The sequence below is a fragment of the Camelus bactrianus genome, chromosome 23 (assembly GCF_048773025.1).
Source record: "Camelus bactrianus isolate YW-2024 breed Bactrian camel chromosome 23, ASM4877302v1, whole genome shotgun sequence".
Taxonomy (NCBI): Eukaryota; Metazoa; Chordata; class Mammalia; order Artiodactyla; family Camelidae; genus Camelus; species Camelus bactrianus.
In genome coordinates, this window is record NC_133561.1 from 13330824 (window position 1) to 13352631 (window position 21808).

Sequence of the window (21808 nt, forward strand, 5' to 3'; positions counted from 1 at the left end):
AATCACTGCAGTAAAGGGTCCCAGGTCCCAGGTCTCAGCTGCCTCATGCTTGCCTGGTCATGCTGTTAGCAAGGCCATGAGCTCACTTGACACAGCATTGGGCACATGGTAAGAGTTCAATAAATGGTTGTCATTATTTCTGTTGTTCTATTTATAATTACCCTACAGATGGGTATTGCCTGATCACCTTCTCCCCCCACCTGCAGAGTTTGCATCTATAATTATTTTGAGGTGATTATGAATCACAAGTGTCCTTCAAGTGTGCTTTGTCTTCTTTTAATGCCACTCTAAAGGCTTCTTGTCCTTTTAGTGTCCACATGTAAGTTTTATACTCAGAGTCAGTCTCTTTCCACCAACCAACAGTGACGATTCACTCCAACATTTGTCCACATGACCTAAGCTGGACAGACCAAAATACCTGACTCAACAAATCATCTACCACATGCTACCACATCTTGGCAGAAAAAAGCCATCTTCCTTTTATCTCTGATCTTCAATGGTGGAATGTTTTATGAATGTTTAATGTGTGGCCTGCCTTCAAAGCCCCTGAATTTTGGTGGGTGCAACATGACCTTCAGCTGAGTCTGTTGTCTACTTAGCCTTGACTGCCGACCTGTGCAAAGCTGACTCCGCCTGAGCTTATGGCTTGTTGTTCATAGTGGTAGCAGCAGCGACGGTAGCCCAGTGACAGCAAGATCTGCATTAGAAGGAATCACATCCTGGAATGATGTAATGTGTCCCGACCCATGGTGGCTGGGTCACATGAAGTCTGATGTCATCTGGAGGTGGGAGCTTCCGGGAATGCTGCCACCAGCAACTGTGCTGGGCAGACACAGGATCTTAGCTCTTTCAAGAGAAAGAAAAGCAAACAAAGCAAAGCAAAACGAAAAGTGTGTGCCAACTTCAAAAATCTGAGTAATCAAATCCCAAGGGAAAAGAAACAGAGTTGTAATACCTACTCCAGAGACTCTCAACCCTCAGTCCTCAGCATTCAGGCACATTTACAGCCAAAAGGACCTTGGGAGGCTTATCTGATTCAACCATCTGCTTTAAGGAAGATTATATCTAAAACTTCAAAGCACTGAAAACTCTCCCAGAGAATAATGGTACACAACCTGCTTTGGTAAGTGGCTCCAATGTCATTACCTTTAGCGCACTGGCTCTTTGTTGGACTAGCTGCATGTCCGGGAGGAGTGGTGAGGGAGGGAGGGCTTGGCCATCTCCCAATAGCAGAGATTCTTCTACATTCTAAGTGGGTAGAGAGAGAGACTCTTGGGGAGAGGAATGTAGGAGGTTGGGAAAGGAAGCTTCTACAAACTCCCTGAATGGACCAAATATATTTTTTAAAGCTTCACCTTTATTAATTATCTTGATATCTTTTTTCACGATGATATCTTTCACTGAAAAAATTCAAATATATGGAAACATTACTGATTACTAAAAGAAATACCCATAGATATCCTTCACTTAGATTTGCCAATTAACATTTTTCCATATCAGTTTTGTTTTTTTCTCTTTTACACACACACACACACACACACTCTCTCTCTAAAAAGAAAAATAAAGCAATATCTCTATCATCTGTCTATCATGTACCATTAGTTTTTTGAATAATTGTGACAAATTGTTCAAAATTTTCAAAGCAAGTGTCATTGCTCCTTCCCCTTCATAATCCTGTTGAGAATCTCTTCAGAATCAAGAAGTTTGTTCTTGTGTCTGGCTCTCTCACACTTTAAAATAAACTATATATTTTTATCCCCTCAGTATAAAAAAGAAGACAGCCGTCACTACCGTAAACATCTTGGCTGCCTCTTCACTTTCACCAGAGAAGACAGGGAAGTACGGAACAGGTAAAATGACTTACGCGGTCCTGGCCAAACTGGGCAACAGCCAGGATTCAAATACTTCCACCAAGCAGGTCAGCTGGAGTTGTTCGGTGATAATGATTCTTGTTCTGTCTTCTATTCAGCAAAGTTTACATGAGGAACTTCACAGGCAGGATACCTGCCTACCTGCTCAGCTCTGAATCCTTCCATCTCTTCTTTGCCACGTGACTCACTCTTTCTTTCTTTCTTTCTTTCTTTCTTTCTTTCTTTCTTTCTTTCTTTCTTTCTTTCTTTCTTTCTTTCTTTCTTTCTTTCTTTCTTTCTTTCTTTCTCTTTCTTTCTTTCTCTCTCTCTCTCTTGCTTTCTTTCCTTCCTTCCTTCTTTCTTTCTTTCTATGGAGGTACTGGGGATTGAACCCAGGACCTTGTGCATGCTAAGCATGCAATCTACCACTGAGCTACACCCTCCCTACTAAACAAAAAATTTTATTTGTGATGCACGTTATATTAGGGGAAGCACAGTTTTCAGGGGACCCTAATGCAGGGGGAGTTGAACCTAGTTGAACCCTAGTGGGAGGGGAAGGTCGCCCTAGGGAAAAGATGTTTAGGTTGAGACCTGTAAAAAGAGTAGGAGTTATCTAGGAAGCGTAAGTTGGGGATGGGAGTCAGAGTGAGGACTGGGGAAGGAAGAACATTCCCATGAGAGGAAACAGCTTGCACACAGCCCTCGGGGCAAGAAAGCACCAGGCACGGTTAAGGAACAAAAACAGCGAGGCAGATGAAGCTGTCTATGCCAACAGTCACAGGGCATATGGCACCTTGCTACTTACTCCAGGCATGTTGGGTAACAGGCGCATGTGCAGTAGATCCGTTCCTGTCTCCTGTTCTAAGAGGAAGGAGCCTTTAACGTACCCCTCTCATGAGCCTGGGCACTTCCCCTAGAAAGTTGGCTTTATTGTCAACTGTTCGGCAGGGAAGTGGCAGATGGTGTCTTGTGAAGCAGTGCTTTCTGCCATATTCCAGGCGAGAAACGGAGGCTCAGAGAGGGTAATTTGCCAACGGTCACCCAGCTCGTAAGAGGAAGCTAGAATCTGAACACTAGTGAATCTGACCCCAGAGGCCACGTTCCTATGCTGAGAGACTATCATTGCTAGATTCTTAATATCTGAGAAAGGCAAAAGCAGACTCTGTAGGAGTGTGAGGAGTACGCTGATACCCTTCCAGATCAGAGATGCAAGACTTGTGAAGCTCTGCAGCTGTTAAAAAGGAGCCCAGCTGCTGTTTTTATCCCACAGAACACACTAGAGTTTGAATAAGTTGTCTTTTATCCTAAACATTGTTTTTCATTATCTTTTGAAGCCTTCTGGGTCCAACAAATTGTTTCACTTAGCTAAGCGTTGGAATTACAATAGGAAATACTTACCTCTGTGTGATCTATTCTGGCAGAATCTTCTCTCCATTCCTAAGTTGGGAATCATTTTTTTCTAGAGTTAATATTTGAAGTCTCTGGGCAGCCAGTCCAAATAGAAATCCAAATCTGCACTGGATTAATCCAGGGCAAAAACATCTTCTTTGACTCATGCTTTAGTTTATAGTGAGAAATCAGTCTTACTAGAGTGAATGCTATGAAGTTTTTACATGTCACATATTCTCAGTTAACCTCCCCCTCTTTTTTCCATACTGATCACGAAATACTGGGGTTGGAGCTGTGGTAGAATCAGTAACACTATAAAAATTGTCCCTTTTAAAGTGTTGAATTATACTCTGTTTTATATGCAGTGAAAAAATAAACTTAAAAGTAAAAAAAATTCAGCCAATCGGACTTTTAGTTCCAGCTTTAATGAAGTACCCGGTGTGGATTCACCCTCCTACAGCAAACAACTGTAAAACTGGCAAGATACATAAAGCAACTTTTCAGTTATTAAGCACTGAACACTGCAGAGCTAAGCTTCTTACGAGAAGGAAAACACATAAAATAACCTTCACATTCACCCTGGTTTTCTACTTGGGGGCTCTTTATAAAGGTAGTATATGGAAATGAAGCCAGAGATGGGAGAAAACAGAAATTGGGACTCAGGGACAATAAGATAGCTGAAATTTTGGGGTCAGGTACTAGTGAGAAGGAAGCTGCACAGAGAAGGAGACCTAGATATCAGCAAGTCTTTGGCCAAACTCTGAGCAACACATGTAGATGGAGAGACTGCATGATGCTGACTGAAGATTCCGGGGATTTCGCAGTGCTGGGGAGACATCTGAATTCTAATTAGCCAGAGTGGAGAGATCTCACCACATACTCTGGTTATTCGGGTGAAATAATAGAAAGACTACACCTTAGGGAAGTTCTGGAGTAAAGGCTACCCTTCATCTTGTCTAATACAGAGTAAAACTAGGATTCAACAGGATTAAGCTAAACCTCCCATTAATTGTTCCCTAGAACAAAACTTAATACTCTTAAAAGAGCTCAACAAAACCCACAGGAGCATCTAAAATGTTCAGCTCACAATAAAAAAAAAATTACTCATATATGAAGAAACAAGAAAACATGAATCATAACCAGGAGAAATAACGTTTAACAGAAACAAGCTCAGATATAACACAGTTCTGGAATTAGCACACAAAACTGTAAAGCAACTATTATAATTATATTTAAGGATCTAAAGAAAATATCCACAATGAATAATCAGATGGGAAATGTCCCCAGAGAAATGGAAACTATTTAAAAGAACTAAATAGAGAGTGCCGAGAATACACAATGGGGAAAGGATAGTCTCTCAACAAATGATACTGGGAAAACCGGATAAGCACATGTAAAAGGATAAAAGTGGACCCCTAGCTTACACTCTACAAAAAATCAGCTCAAAATGGATTAAAGACTTAGCATAAGAGCTGAAACTGTAAAACTCCTAGAGAAAGCAGGGAAAATCTTTATGACATTAATCTGGTAATAATTTCATGGACATGACACCAAAAGCACAGGCAACAAAAGCAAAAATAAATAAGTGAGGCTCCATCAAACTAAAAAGCTTCTGCACAGCTAAGGAAACAATCAACAGAATTAAAAGGCAATCCACGGAATGGGAAAAGAATATTTGCAAACCATATAACTGATAAGAAATTAATTTCCAAAATATATAAGGATCTCATACAGCTCAATAGCAGAACAAAACAAAACAAAACAACAACCACATAACCCAATTTAAAAAGAGACAAAGGATTTGAATAGTCATTCCTCCGAAGAAGACATGCAAATGGCCAACAGATATATGAAAAGGTGCTCATCATCATTAATCATCAGGGAAATGCAAATAAGAACCACAATGAGATGTCACCTCACACCTGTTAGAATGGCTGTTATCAGAAATATAAGAAATAACAAATATTGGCAAGGATGTAGAGAAAAGGGAATCCTTATGCACTATGCACTGTTGGTGGGACTGTAAAATGGTGCAGCCACTATAGAAGACAGTATGGAAGTTCCTCAGAATTTAAAAATAGAACTAACACATGGTCCAGCAATTCCATTCCTGGGTATACAGAGCCAAAAGAATTGAAATCAGGATCTTGAAGCAATACCTAAACGTCCATGTTCATCGCAGCATTATTCACAGTAGCCAAGATGTAGAAACAAACCAAATATCCATTGATAGGTAAATGAATAAGGAAAATGCAGTATACAAGACAATGGAATATTACTCAACCTTAACAAAGAAGGAAATTCTATCACTTGTCCCAACATGGATGGACCCTGAAGAAATTTTGCTAAATGAAATAAGTAAGTCACAAAAGGACAAATACTGCATAATTCCATTTACATGAAGTATCTAAAATAGTCAAATTTATAGCAGCAGAAAGTGGAATAGTGGTTGAAATTTTGTTAAAAGTGTAGATCTCATGTGAATTAGTCTTATCACAAAATGAAACAAAAATAAATAAAATAAAATAAAATAAAACAAGCAAAAAACTAAAAGGAAACATTTGGAGTTAACAGACATGTTTTATGTTATGACTGTGATTGTGGTGATGTTATCATGGATGTAGGCATATATGCAAACTTATCAAACTGTATGCACTAAATATGTGCAGTTTTTTGTATAACAATCATATATCAGTAAAGATGGGGGAAATGTATGCAACCTCAAAATAAATAAATTAAAGTACCGAGTGAAAATTCTAGAGCTGAAAAATAAATTATGTGAAATGAAAAATTTACTGACTCAACTTCACAGTAATTTGACCCCTAATGAAGGAAAAAAATAAATAAACTTTAAAACAAATCAGTGGGAACTATCTAAACTGAAGCGTGAGAGGAAAGATGACAGAAAATAAATTTTCATATGGCTCTATTACATTCCATGCAAAGTCCCTGTACTGTAAGAGGGAAAACACAGAAGAAATAGCTACTCAAGTTCCGAGATAGCTATTTCATCAAAGTTAATTCTGCTTCCTAGTATTAAATTATGAAAATGATATCCCTTCACCTCATAAAACTGGTTACTCTTTCACAGCTCCTCCTATCCGCCTCTTCTCCTGCCTCAAAAGGCTTTTGAAAATAAATGAACTGAAACAAGTTATTCATCTCTCCTGATTGCGATGTGACTTTCATATAGGATGCTTAACCCGAGACCCTGGGGAAATGAGTGTCCCACCCCAATCAGATTTGATGAAACAACAAGAGGTTTTCAGGCAAATACTGAAAAATTGAATCACTGGCAGCAAGAACAAAGACTCAACCTCTAGTTTTCTAGATGTGGGTGGATTCTGTCCACACGGATACCATTTAAAATTTAATGGTAAATCCTTTGAGTTCTTCAAAAGGAGATACTTAATGATGCTGATGACAATTTTAATTATTCACATCTGTTTCTTGGTGAAATGATTCATACTTCAAAAGGGGGAAAGAAGATAGCAACAATTTCCCAGACACTGTACCTCCTTTAATTCCTGTAACTACCTTGATGAGTGGTATTGTTACCGATGATCCAGCTGGGGCTCACAGAAGTAGGTAACTGAGTCAAATTTACTTAACTATGAAGTGATGAAGTTAGGGTTAGAACTCAGATATGCTTGACCCTAATTTTTTTGGTGTTCCTCTACACTGGGAATTTGGGCATCTTCATTGCTGTAGAATTTCACCTGGTGAGTTGCTGATCATTTTGTTGACAGATTGACCATGGTGCCTTTTTAGAAGTGATCACTGAATTGATCATATTAGCTGTTTCTCCTTAGACTTATTAGTTAACTGCTTCCATGTGCAAAAAGCCCTGTAGTATACAGGAGGAAAAATAAATAGCAGATAGGGTCTTTACTCTCAAGGTACTCAAATCTAAATGGAGGGTATAGCTTATAAATAAAAGCTATTTATTTTATTTGTCACCAGATACTAATTAATAATCTGAAGACAGCCTGATTGCTTTTCTACTTTTTTTCTTATTCTAAAGATTGTAGAAAACTCTCTAATCCCATCACTTAGTATATTTTCTTCAATGCTTGTTTTTCAGTGCATATATGTATATATATTTGGACACTTAATTGAACTATACCTGTACATACAAGTATGTGTTTTTGAAATTCAATATTGTATCATGAGTGTTTTATTATGACATTAAAATTCCTTCAAAATATAATTTTAATGGTGGTACAGTATTCATAGCACTATAATTTTTTTATCACCCATCTATAATTAGATACTTATACTGTCTCCAACACTTTTAATTTTTTATAAATAGTATTGCATTGAATATCTTAGACCACAGATTTTACCCATGTCTCTACTTATTGATTTAGTAGACATTCATTCAAAAGAAATTGAGAATAAATTTTTGGAGACTCTTGACACATGTCGGGAAGACGTAAAATAGAAATTCCTGAGCAAAATTGGAGTGCATCACTTCAGGCACCAAGCCCTAGGGGCTAAATCACCACATTATGTCTCTAATTCACTCACCAATTTGGTTTACATTCTTTGCTTCTTTGATTTCCTTGAAAAGAGCTTTCTACTCATTGCAAGGTGCATTTCTGATGGTGCCTGGTGCTAGTTTGCATTATATTTTATTTATAAAGTTTTGTAGTTGACTTTTGTGATTGGAGTGTGATTTGATAGAGTTGGAAGTCTTTGCTGCCTCCATTATTTTCTGCTTAGAATGTATATAATCTCCTACAACTGAGATATCAGAGTGCCTTGAGGCTGTAAGAGGTCCATCAAGCTCTAATTGACTGAGGTCTTGTATCTAGCACCTGAGCACCTGAAAGAGGAAGAAACTAGCACTGGGTGAGACTCCTGAGTGCAAACACCTCCAAACTGGGCAGGAAAGTCTACATTTGCAGGCTGACTTGTATCATCAGCCCTGATATCCTGATATAATAAATTGTGGGTTGCTATCATGATGAAAGACAAATGGTTCTGAAGGGAATTATGGAAAATATAATTTGAAGTGGGTTTAGTACACTTAAACTTTTGTGAAATGTTTTCCATTGTCAGCACCTTTGCAGCCAAGACCTGCCTGTCTTCACTCTACATGCCCAGTGCCAGCCCTGAGCCCAGCAGGTACCCACTGCCATAAGGATGGAAGGAACTGACAGTGGGTACAGGAGGTAGGTACAGCCTCTGCTTCTCCTCCAGGGCTGAGCTGGCAGGTCCACTCTATCCGGACACAAACCATATAACTACACCGTGTGCCAAAGTGGCGCTCATGTTCAGTTATCCTGGAGTAACTAGGTAGAATTCCAAAGTGGATTTTAAAAAATTTCTTAATGCATAGATGATGTATCTGAAGAAAACATAGCTTGATATAAAAAGGGAATACCCAGCCTTGCAATTTTACCAGATTCGTTAGTGAGCTGTAGCAGTAAGCCCTTTTCTCCTGGCAATAACCCTACTGCCTTACTGCTTTGTAACACACCTGAGTTTGTTTACAAAAACCTTTCATGGACGTGAGCTTATTTACAGAGAAGTAGGACTTTCACATTTGTCAGCCCAATCAGAGAAAGCAAATGCTGCTTTTCTGGATTAAAAATATGTTAAAGGGGGAGCATGAAGGGGAAATAGTACCTGGGATTCCATTGGGGCTTAGACTACAGTAGCTGCTGCCGGAACCCAGGGATGTTCCCTAAACTCTCTCGAAAATCTCCCATCTGATACTGGACTTTGGAGACGTTGGGCCAGGAATGTGTCCACTCTTAGTTGAACAGGCAGGGGATGTGACTTTGCCATGGGGTCCTCCAATGTGGAGACCAGACCACCTATTCTCAATGTTATTCACAACAATAGTGACACGAGAGATACTGTGTACGAGGCGCTTCACGATAATCATCTCATTTCATGCCCCCAACAGCTCTGAGAGGAAAGGATGATGATCCCAATTTTTTACATGACGAAACTCAACTAAATGAAGGCAAAGAACTTGCCCAAAGCTTCAAGTTAGTAAGTGGCAGTGGCCGGATTTGAACCCTGGTCTATCTAGAATTTGAGCCCCTGAGTTTAGAACGTCCTCCTTCAGCCTCACACCGTCTCACTGTCTCCTATTTTCTTTCTGGGTTTCCATCCCATTCTCCAGGGCATCTCTCCTGGACTATTTACAGAAAAACCAAATTCTTGTTTCTTTACTAAGAAAAGCCAGAAGACCTGTGAAGAAACCCAGAATAACAAGAGGATCCCGGTCTCTTAGAAAGCAACTGTGGCATCTTACAGTGGTATTTTCCTTTTCCTCCTTTACATACACGTTATCGCAACATTCGGAACAACTCCATGAGATAGGTATTATGGCTCCCTTTTACAGGAGAGAAAGCTATGTCACACTAAAATAATTTGCTGAAGACCCTGCAGCTTTTAAGCAGCAAAGGTATAATTTTTAATCATTTCCATTTAACTCCAAAACTGCTGTTCTCCCTTGCTGTTCTTAAAATGTGCCAGAAATTCCAACATCTGTGTTTCTAAACCATGCTTCTCCCCAACCGACTCATGCCCCTGGAAGCAGCACAGAAATCCCTTTTCAGACCACATGTCCTGAGTTTTGCTTAGGAAAACAAGGTCAAAGACAAGCAGCCTTGCAAAGAGGGACTGAGCTGACATTCCTCCCTGCCCTTTTTCATCAGTGAATTTCTCCGGGTGGGAGACGCCAGAGCAGGAGGGGTGGTTGTGTAACTGAGGAGGATCCTGTGGTCATCGGTGACCATATGGTATTTGTAACTGCTTAACTGTATAATGATTTAAAGGGTGTTTCTCATGCTTTTGCTGACTAGGATTGGGCTGGAAAGGAGAGGGGACTCTCAGGTGATCGGACCATCCGTTTTGTTTTGCTCCCAACACCTCAAAAACAGCAGTTGGGTTTTCATGAATCTTGTTGTCCATAACTCAGCCCAACTGCGCATGTCTGCAGTGATTTTTAGCCCTTTATGGTTACTTTGTGTTCTGTTGTTCCAGTCTGTGCAAGAGGTCTCAGGCCTCATCCTGCCTAAAGGGCCAGAAGTATATACCAACCTGACTGTACACCGTACACGTTTTCCTCTAGAACAGGGAAAGGAGCTATCTGAACAGGCAGTTGCAGACTAGAACTATTAACAGGGTAAACACATGATCCTCACTCTTATTTCTTTTTAATAGATTTCAGTTTTCAGAGCAATTTACAGCAAAACTGAGCAGAAAGTACAGAGAGTTCCCACATACCCTCTGCCCTCCTGCATACACACAGTCTCCCCACCATCAATGCTCCCCACTAGAATGGTACATTTGTTACAACTGATGAACTTATGTTGACACATCATCATCCCCCAAAGTCCACAATTTACATCAGGGTTCACTTGAACATCCTTATTTCTCGTGTGGGTCTGATGTACAAGCTCAGTCCCAGGATCCACATCAGGTTGGTCTACAGGTGTAGAAGCCTCCAGAGAGCTTCCATCTGCCTTCAGGAAGCCCTTGTGCTCACCAACAGTGCCTTCAGTGCTCACGGCCAAGGCTGCCTGAGATCCCACACTTGGCGGCCTGGACTGTCAAGGCAGGTCCAAAGCCTGGACTTTTCCAAGCTCCCTTCCCACATCAGAAATTTCAGTTATGTGTCATTTCCCTGGGGAGAACTTCAGTGCTCTTCAAGGTCATATCTAGTTATTTATACACAAATGGGGGCTAAAGTGCTAATAAGTGATACTGGAGACAAGAGAAAGCTCTAGGAGACAAGGCTCACCCAAAGGAAGGATGCTTAAATCCTGTGAATTTCAAGAAACAGGTTCAGACAAGCCAAAGGAACAGATATTTCTGGGCGGGTAAGCTTTGGGGTACTTCTCACATGATATCAGATAGGAGGTCATCTGCTCTACCTGTGTAAGGAGAGAGTCCTGTGTTTTTCATGTCTAGAATTTTCTTTACTACTTTAAAATTTGAAATGTTAGAAGTAAGATTATCTGGAACTCACTTTCTCTCTTTCTCTCCTCTCTTTCCTCTTCCTTCACTTTTTCTTTCCTTCACTTTTTCTTTCCTTCCTTCTTTCTTCCTTCCTTCCTTCCTTCCTTCCTTCCTTCCTTCCTTCCTTCCTTCCTTCCTTCCTTCCTTCCTTTCTTTCTTTCTTTCTTTCTTTCTTTCTTTCTTTCTTTCTTTCTTTCTTTCCTTCCTTCCTTCCTTCCTTCCTTCCTTCCTTCCTTCCTTCCTTCCTTCCTTCCTTCTTTCTTTCTTTCTCTTTCTTTCTTTCATTTTACTGTTGAGAAAATGAACAAATAAATGACTTGGTGCAGGTCTCCTGAGGTTATTGACCTTGGGTAGTGGTGTGCTGGTAATGTTAACAACTGTCTGGGGGGGAAAAGTGAGTTTATGAGTTTATTATGGATTTTCCTGATATAAAAGGAGAGTGGGGTACAATTACAAATAACAATAAAATATGCAGCACATTTTACTGTAAATTCCACATAGCCAACTGACCTTCACAAAAGGCTTTTGTAGATTTTGGCAGAATTCATATACCCAGAGCCAACCTATGAGTGCAGTTCAACCATGACATGACAAATAGAGTCGCAGCCCGATCTGCTAAATCTTTGCCCAATAAATTCATTGTCATCTTATCTGTTATGCAGTCTACAGCTTACTTACTATTTATTATCTTTACACAAATTATAACCATTTAAAGGAGGGTTCTTTCAGCTCTAGTAACCATTGTAATATAGTTTTTTTTAAATAATGGTTTTGTTTAAGAATAGGCTTGAAAAATTCCTGAAAATTTAACAGTTAACTCTTGGAAGCCAAGCCAGCTCCAGCACCTCTGCCTTAGGACCTGGCAGCCACCTGGCTTGATTCTCTTCAAATCTTCTTCAAAACACAGCTAGGATGTAGGACTCAGTAATCAAAACACCAAATGGTGTTGGCTTTTTGTCATGCTGGACCATTTGCCAACTTTATATCCTGAGATGCCCAGAAACCAGTTCACAGAACAGACTGGGGCCTGGATTGAAGATATGCACCTCTTCATGAAGTGACAGCCGTGCCCTTTATCTCCCAGCTCAGGCAGAGTTGCCAAACCCTCTCACTGCAGAGAAAGCATGGCTCAGGCAGGAAGGGAGGACAGGAATTTAAAGCAAGTGTCTTTCAGTCCATTTTCTTCCAGCCTCATGCCTTTCCACCTACGTGCTTGGCACCAAGTCAGTGACAGGGATGGGCTGGTTCTCTAGGGATCAGTGTGACTGTCACACTCCAACCTCAGCTCCTTTTCTGCCCTCTGGTGACTCTGTCCTTCTTCACTCTCGAAGTCTGATTTGCCACAAATCCCAGTTCCAGGAGGTAAGAAGATTTTTTTAAATGATCAAGTAACACCAATATGTACGTGGCGGAGATGAGTTGAAAGGACCTAGATGTGTTTCTTTTAGTCTTTGTTTATTAACCTCTCATCCAGGAACTTACAGTTCCATGTCTGCTCCAAGTGGAAGCCCAGTCTCGCCTGAGACTGGACTCAAGAGTGTATGATTTCCCCTTTCAGATTTTCCATTGACTCGGCAGACAATCATTTGCCGTAAAGTTGCACTGAGCTGCATTCAATTTCTGCTGTTATTAATGTTATAGCTTTAGGAAGGATGGATAGGAGACAGAACGGAAATATGGGAGGAAAAGAAGGCAACAGAAAATATTAAGTTAGATCTGAAAATCAGAATACTTTTCAAATTGAGTAAAATTCACTTAACATCATTTTAACCATTTTATTTATTTTATTTTTTTAATTGAAGTATAGTCAGTTTATAAGGAATTAATTTCTGGTGTACAGCATAGTGATTCAGATATATTTATATATATATATATTCCTTTTCATATTTTTTTCATTATAGGCTATTATAAGATGTTGAATATAGTTCCTTTGTGCTACACAGTAGGACCTTGCTATTTATTTTATATATAGTAGTTTGAATCTGCAAATTTTAAAGTGCACAGTCTGGTGACATTTTGTGCATTCACAGTGCTGTACAACCATCACCATAATCTAGTTCCGGAACATTTTCATCATCCCAGAAGCACCGTGTACCCATTAAGCAGCAGCTATGCCCCACTCCATCTCCTCTCCACCACCCCTCTGCCCCAGCCCCTGGCAACCACTGATCTGTTTTCTGTCTCTATGGATTTGTCTACTTTGGACATTTCATAGAAATGGAATCACACAGCACGTGGTCTTCTGTGTCTTGCTTCGTTCACGTAGGCTGATGTTTTCAAGGTTCATCCATGTTGTACCAGGTATTATAAGTCACTTCTGAATTAAGAAGAATTGAGAGGGAAAGTCACAGACCCGCCCCACCTGGCTGGATGTCTCCTTTCACTCAGTTTTATTTGTGGTCCAGGAAAGAAAGAATGACCACTGCAAACCTCTGATGTGGTGTTTTATCCAGTTCCAAGAAAATGGGAAAAGGGGATTAAAAGAAACAAAGTCTGTGTGTCCCAAGTGAACATCTATTCCTCCAGGGGTGCCACAGAAACTTTTTTTTTTAAGTTTTAGTCATTTTTTGGTTTGTAGTTCTGTATACTTAAAGAACATTGTGTTAGCAAAGTTTTGGCTCAGTATGAACTGACTTAGTATGCTGTCTCTTTCATTTGTTTTATTGCCCAATAGTCATGGGAAAGTAAAAGATAAAACCATAGCAATGCAGAAATAGAGGTTATAAACAAAAATTTAGGAGCTGCTCCGAGAGGAAAATGGGTGGGATGTCAATGACTTCACCACTTGTGAAACAAGCTTTCACCTCCTGGCAATTGTGACAAGGGAACAATACTTTAAGAATCGTTGCTCGAACATTTCCTCCTGGCTCTGTGCCTCATCACGGATGTCTGCAATAGGAAAACACAGCCATTTATTAGGTTCCTGTTTAGCCTTCTATTGTCACCTTCTCTCTAAGCTTCTTAGTGGATTGCAAGCTCTTAGGGGGGATTGACATCTGATTCAGGTTTCTGTAACCCAGACTTCTGATGGTTCAAAGGCCCTCATCTGTGTAATGATAGGACTCCAGACATCTCTTTGTGTGGTTGTATTAGTCAGAGTAATTAATATTAGCTGCCGTAGCAAAACAGCCTCAACATCTCAGTGGTTTAACACAATAAATGTTTACTCCTTGCTCACATCACAGCTCCAAACAGGTCTGGCAGCTCTCCTCCAAGTGATGACTCAGGGATTCAGGCTCCTCTCCCTTTTGGGTTTGCTGCCCTCTAGGGCCCTCTTGGAGTCCTCTGCGTATCATCTGAACAGAGCTGACCAGCAAGCAAGGAGAGGTCAAGCAGAGGGTACTGTGGAGATTTTGGGTTCGAGGCATGGAAGTGGCCTGCCTCACTTCTAGTTGTGTTCTTTGGGCCTTTGCAAGGGGGTTAGGAGATGCAGTCTCTGTGCTCAGTGCTGTGGACACAGTGGCGGTCAGTGACACAGTGATGCGGGTTGGTAAAAGAATTTACTGGAGATGAAGGAGGAAAATAGTAAAGGAGTTTGCTAGGGGTACACTGCCATGCACAACAGCAAGCCACACAGACGACTGGTGCCTGCGTGAGCACCAAGGGCTGGTTGTTGGGGTCTTTTTTAAGGTTGGGTCACAAGGTGCTTGTTCAGCTTGTGCACAAGTCTCTGATTGATTGTAGGTGTGGTTAAGAAGTTTAGAGTCCATGAAGGGCAGTGGGAATTATGACTCTGATAAAGTGGGCTGAAACAAGTCACCTTATCACCTACTTTATCTGTTGAGGGATCACAGGCAGACATCTGAGAGTCCAGGAATGGGGGTCATTGGCCTTTGAAGGATGTCAGTTGGCCCCCACACTCAGGAGGTGGGAACAGTATGGTTGAGCGCCCAGCTAGTCTCTGCCGTAATTGTTCCCTCCCTTCTAGCGTACTCAGGGGAGGCCCATGGGGAAGGTCACCTTGTGGTGGTTCCCAGGTCAGTCACGCCATGCCCATGCCTCAGCTATGCGGGATTCCAAACTGGTGAACTCCACTCTACCACAGACCACCAATCACTTTCCTGCTGGGCAATTTCTGCAGCTCTAGAACCTTCTACATCCTTTCAATCAATGCTGCTGCTATGATGAAGCTGACCTCAGGATGAGGAAAGTCAGTTCCCTCTTTATCCCTTCACACAGATCCTTCATTTTTCGTAGCTAAGCTGAGGACAGACTAACAACAAAACTTTATGGGGGGCTTTAATGTCATGGGGGGAAATGACAATGCAGAGAAATGTGAAACTAGTCTAAGACTGTCCTCAGGGGCGCTGACTAAAGCCTGCACAGTCTCTGGGCTCTCTCACCATGGTGGATGTCTGTTTTCTTCTTCCCACACTGGAGGAAAGGCCTGAAGCCCACACCCTTCTGTTGAGCCACAAACCACATTGTTGCCCAAACCCCTCAAAAGTGTAAGAGTCTCTGCCTTCTGAGTCTTTTCTCCTGGCCCTAGAGCTTTTCATTCCAATATGACAAGTTCTGGAAATCTCCATACCCTTTAGAAAAATATGCAACTCCCAGGCCATAGAAGGTGGCCTCTATCGGCCGAAACAATCTCTTTATTTGTTTAAATATTTTTTTTTATTGAAATATAGTTGATACACAGTAATACTGTATAAGCTACAGGTGTATAATATAGTGATTCACAATCTTTAAAGATTATACTCCATTTATAGTTATTGTAAAATGTTGGCTATATTCCCCATGTTTTTCAGTATACCCTTGTTGCTTATGTTATACCTAATAGTTTGTACCTCTTAATCCCCTGTCCTCATATTGCCCCTCCCCACTTCCTTCTCCCCACTTGTAACCACTAGTTTGTCCTCTGTATCTGGTAAGTCTGCTTCTTTTTTGTTATATTCACTAGTTTGCTATATTTTTAAGATTCCACATATAAGTGGTATCATACAGTATTTGTCTATCTCTGTTTGATTTAATTCACTTAGCATAATGCCCTCCAAGCCCATCCATGTTGCTGCAAATGGCAAAATTTTGTTCCTTTTTTTTTTTATGGCTGAGTAGTTTTGCAATTTACATATATATATATATGTGTGTGTGTGTGTGTGTGTGTGTGTATATATATATGTGTGTATATATATATATGTATATATATATATCACATCTTCTTTACTCATTCATCTGTTGATGGACACAAGGCTTCCATACCTTGGCGATTGTAAACAATGCTGCTATGAACATTGGGATGCATGTATCTTTTAGAATTGGTGCTTCTGTTTTTTTCCAATATATACCCAGGAGTGGAATTGTTGGGTAATATGATAGTTCTATTTTTAGTTTTCTGAGAAACTTCATGTTGAAAAACACAGTCTCTTTAGAACATCATAATTGGACATCAGTTTGTTTTCTCAACTGAGTTAGGTTAGCATCACATACAGTGTGCAATGAGTCCAGCCTACAGCAAACTTGCTAGCCTTAGTCTAGTTTGTTTTCCGTTTTCTCTTCTTTTTGAGGTAACACCCATGCCTGCTTATCCCTGCCACCAACTGAGGTCTAAGCAGCCAATCCACTTGAGCAACTGTGTTTCCTAAGAATGATCTGTAATGATGCACCTAAGTTTATATTTAGCAAGTCTTCCTGTAATCAAATAGACTTTATAGGACCAAAGGAGTCAATGGAAACTTTTGCAGCTGGAGAGTTACAAACCACAGAGCTTCTGCTCTGTTTATTTATTCACTTTTTACCCTAAGGCTCTTTTGATGACAAATAAGAAGAATCTATGAAATTAACTTAAGCAAAAATATAGGATGTGAAATATTTATTATAGGGCAATAGGATCCAAGGGTAGGAGTGGAGCTGTCTCACAGAGGCTTGAACTGTTGGCAACTAGGCTCACGTGTTCTTTGACATTGTGCAAATGTCATTTTGGCATTGTCTCTCTTCATCAACTGTCCTCTGCTTCTCCATACACAAGACAGAAAGATGGTGTTCAAGTGTCCAAGTTTATCATATTACTATATTTATATTATTCAACTCAGTACAATGTCTAAGTTTATACCATTTCAGTTCAAGTACCCATTAGCAGTTTGCATGTGTCTCTTAGCTTCAGTTCTAAGTTTGGGAAAGAGACTGTTCCATCTGAGATGGCTCCCCTTTATCTTAATAACTACAGCCACAGAGAAAGGGTCCTGTGGTATATGCACATCTCTGCCATTGTCTTCTTTGTGGGTTGGAGTGGTGTGATATTGTGATTTATAACAAGAAATATATTTTTGATCTTTGTTCACTGTTCCTGGCACAGAGCTCCTAAAACCCTTGGGATTTTCTAAGTGATGAGAGTGACAGAGGTGTCTTTTCTTATGTTACTGAGATAACTTTTGGATGCACCTTAGGATGGGGGCTGTTTGCCAAGAATATCAACCATGTGATTAAAGGGTTGGAACCTTTAGCACCACCCCCTGACCTCTGGAGTGGGGAGAGGGGCTGAGGGTTGAATCAATCACCAATGGCCAATGATTTAATCAATCCTGCCTATGTAATGAAGCTTCCATATAACCCCAAAAGGACAGGGTTTGGAGGGTTTCCAGGTTGGTGAACACATGGAGATTTGGAGAGAGTGATGCACTTGGAGAGAGCATGAAAGCCACATGCTCCTTTCCCATACCTTGCTCTGCACATCTCTTTCATCTGACTGTTCTTGAGTTATATCCTTTTATAATAAACTAGTGATCTGGTAAGTAAAATGTTTCTCTGAGTTCTGTGAGCAAGTTAATCCAACCCAAAGAGAGGGTTGTAGATCTCTGATCTATAGCCGCTCAGTTAGAAGTACGGGTGATAAAGTGGACTTGTGACTGGCATTTGAAGTGGGAGTGGCGACAGTCTCACAATACTGAGTCTTTAACCTGCAGGATGTGATATTATCTCCAGGTAGATAGTGTCAGAATTGGGTTGATTTGTAGGACATTTAGCTAGTGTCTGAGAATTGCTTGGTGGTGTGGTAAAAAAAAAATTGCACGTCGGAATTTGTATCAGAATCATAAGTGGCCATTTCCTTGAGAGCAGAGATTTCCAGAACAAAGGAATCCTTCTCCAAAAAGTGACTTTATTTTCTACTGCCTATAACACAGAAAATTCTTCAAAAGTTTGGTGAGAGATTTTTCTGAATTTGATCCTCCTCTTTAAGATGTCCAGGATCATAGGTTCCAGTTTGAACCAAAGATTAAACTACTTGACATCGACCCTTTCTTCACTGCAGGAATCCCTGTAGGAAGGAAGTTTATGCCAAGCACAGAACCTGGGAGTGAGAGCTCAGTCCTGAGACCAGAGAAGGTCTACAATCCCCCTTCACATGTAACTCCAAGTGTCTTGGTCCTTTTTCTGTCATACTTGCAACTACCAGGGCCCCATAGCAGTTCTTTATACATAATAGCCCCTCAGCTAATACTCTTTGAATGAATGAATCATCATTCAAATGGTCTTTTCCATTTGCTGATTTCAAGAAGAACTGCCAGTTCACTGATTATTTGTTCAGTGTTCCAAAGGTACCTGTCTGTTCCATATTGTGAATCTATAAACTTTAGTTGATACCTTTTGGTCCTTTGCCTTCTGAAACTTTCCTAAACTTCTTGACAGGCAGAATTCATTATCACCTCCTTTATGCTCTATAGTAACTGGTTTCTGTTAGTAAATCATTTGTCATATCGAATTCCAGCTACTCACACCCAAGTCTGCCTACCCAATGAGAGTATGAACTGCCTAAAGGTGGGAATTCTCTTTCTGTGTGCCTGGCACAATGTTAAATGTTTCTTGAAAGTACAAATCAATAAATGAGTAGGCTTATGCTTCCTGGGGTATACCAGGTGTCTGAGAAAAAACTGAGTCACTGTAACAATCATTAACCATTTTTTCTCTGGAGATGTCTTCTTCCCATTACACACCATTAAATTCTAACCAGATATTTCTGCTATTGTCCCTGGGTGAGTATCATTCATATTTTCTCATGCATTTGTTACCTCAAATATATCTTAATGTATCTGTTAGGGTCAAATAATATACCAAGAGTTGAGAATACAGTAATGATAATGATGATGATCAGATGATGCTGGTGGTAGTGGTGGTGATGGTTCCTATGAGAGTTTGAGAGGCTCAACAAATAGCACTTCTTTATCCTGAATTCTGAATCAATCCAGAAATAAGACAAAAGAGCCAGCACATAAAGCCAAAGTTATAACATTTTAAAAAATTCCTGACTAAGCTTATATTGGAGAATGAGCTTTCTAACTGTGGGCAAGTAGGCTTCTCAATACTAAACCTCAGAATTAAATAGATTTACCCCCTCAGTCAAAGGAAGTGATTCACCACATGGTCTGTCCCTACAAAATCAGCCACGAAGAAACAGAATGTGTACTGTCTGAGGGAAGGCTGGCCCCTAAAGGAAAAGACAAGGAAGGGTTAATTGATGGACCAAGATCTTCCTGGTTATCACCACGGCTACTGCAATTTTCCTGCCATTAGTGATCTTTCTTGTAACTGATGCTGAAAATGACAGCCCAACTCTCAATATACCTGGAAGATGCAGCCACTGCCGGTATCAAAGGCACGTCCACGGCTGTGATGGACCAGCAACATTTGTGCCAATGCTGCTGACGCCTAGTCCAGGCGATAATGTCTGAGCCGACTCCTGTGGTTGCCAAAGGCACCAAAGTTGCTGAAGAAGTGTTGGCACCATAAAGTTTGCAAGCTCAGCGTCTCTCAGAGCCTATGCATAAAGAGCTCTTGTGGTTTCAACTTGCTCTTTTCCTGCAGCCCCTAAGGCGTAGGATTCAGGCTGGATCAGTGGGGACTAATCAGGAGGACACTCTGTGGGACAGACACAGCCACTTACAGGACGGTGATGGGGATGCCTCCAGAGGTCATTCGTGCCAGATCAGAGAGATGCCACCAGAACCGAAAAAAGACACCATTCACCATACAGCCTTCCTCCTGTGTGTCTGTACTGGGTGATCTCGCCTGCACTGAATTATGAATTAGAAATGCTTATAAATCCTTGAGTGACCTTGTGAATAGTGCAATTATTTGCAATGTGTTTTTATTTCGTTGTTAAAAACATTTGTATGTTACGTGGAAATGTTAAACGTAAATTTGTGAAATGTGCCTGTTTTTACAAACCCAGTTGGTATTGGTGTTTCTTAATATTGGACTGTTCCAGGAATCTCAGACACAGAAGGAGTTTGGGACTCCCTCAGCCTCCCAGAGGCTCTCACCTCTCCCCTTTTGTCCATTTATCCCTCCCCATTCTGTAACTCTGTCCTGTATCAAATTTGTCTGCCTTAAAAGTCTCTTTCCTGAAAAGGCATTCTTTCCGAGAAGTTCCTCTATCCTTCACAGAAGTAGATCCTTGTTGAACGCCCCCTCTATCCCCACCAGTCCTTGTAACAGGCCTTGACTTGCCTGAGTCCTAGAATGAACCCAGCTTAGGCGTGTGTTGGGTTTCCTGCCTGGGAAGGATGAATCAGGAGGGGCTTACCTATACTAATCCCGGGGCTTAATTAAACTAGTAAAAGCAACCCTCACAGGGTGGATATAAAGAGGACTCGTGTTCCTTGGGTTTGTTTCTATTCTTCTTTCAACTTTAGCCTCTATTCAATATTTAAACCTGATTAAATCAATATATTTCAATAGTCACATCTAGAAATCTTGCAAGTATGATCATAATTTGAGGAATGCTTATGAATGTTTATGTGGGGCCCTCCCAGGTACAAGTCCTTTCTGTGTCTCCCATTTCCTGTTTGTAAGAAAGAGGTTTCATTCAGCCTCCTGACCTTCCCTGAGTTCCAAAGGGAAGATTCAAACAGTTGCTAATCAGGGAAGAGAGAGAACACAGAAACCAAGGAGGAGCAGTCAGGCAACAACAGTGCAGCCATGGGGCAGGGTCCTGGTTCCCATTCAAGGAATTGACATAACAATGCCTTTGAGTTCTTCTGCAGGGACCAAGGCCTCCACCCAGGTGGAGGATGGTAACTTCAGGCTCAGCACAAGAGCCCTGGAACATTACCCTCTTACCTCACCCCCAACCAATCAGAAGAAAGTCTGCACACGCTGGAATATAATGAAGACTAGGACCCTCTTTGCAAATGATTCTCCCTGTAAAAGCTTTCATGGTTGAGCAGAAGCTTGGAGTTGGTTTTTGTTTTGGGGTTGTTATAGTGATTTATTTTTCCTGGTGCAGGGGAGGTAATTAGGTTTATTTATTTTTCATGGAGGTACTGGGGATTGAACCCTCGTGCTAAGTGTGTGCTCTACTACTTGAGTTATACCCTCCCCTGGAGTTGGTTTTTTGGACACAAGTCTGCTTTCTCCCCAGGTTGCCAGCCTCCTGAATAAAGCAACTTTTACTTTCCAACCAACACTTGCCACTTGGGTATTGGCTTTTGAGCAGCCCAACCCGAGTTCAGTAACATTTAGAACAAAATTTTGTTGAAGATTTGAATTAACAAAACTTGTTTGTGAGTTCTTGATCTTACTGCACATTGTTTTTCTCACAAAAGAAATCTCACCTCTGTTTATATTTAGGACTCGAATGTATTCATGAT

General features: G+C 40.8%; 1 long non-coding RNA gene across 1 annotated transcript; it reads left to right on the forward strand.

The window, feature by feature from the left end:
* The first annotated feature begins 800 nt into the window (after window positions 1-800).
* LOC123614014 (uncharacterized) lies at window positions 801-21266 on the forward strand. Its single transcript, XR_012501801.1, has 4 exons — window positions 801-1123; window positions 1765-1850; window positions 8304-8416; window positions 9379-21266. It is a non-coding gene; the product is annotated as an uncharacterized LOC123614014 (long non-coding RNA).
* Window positions 21267-21808: the final 542 nt, after the last annotated feature.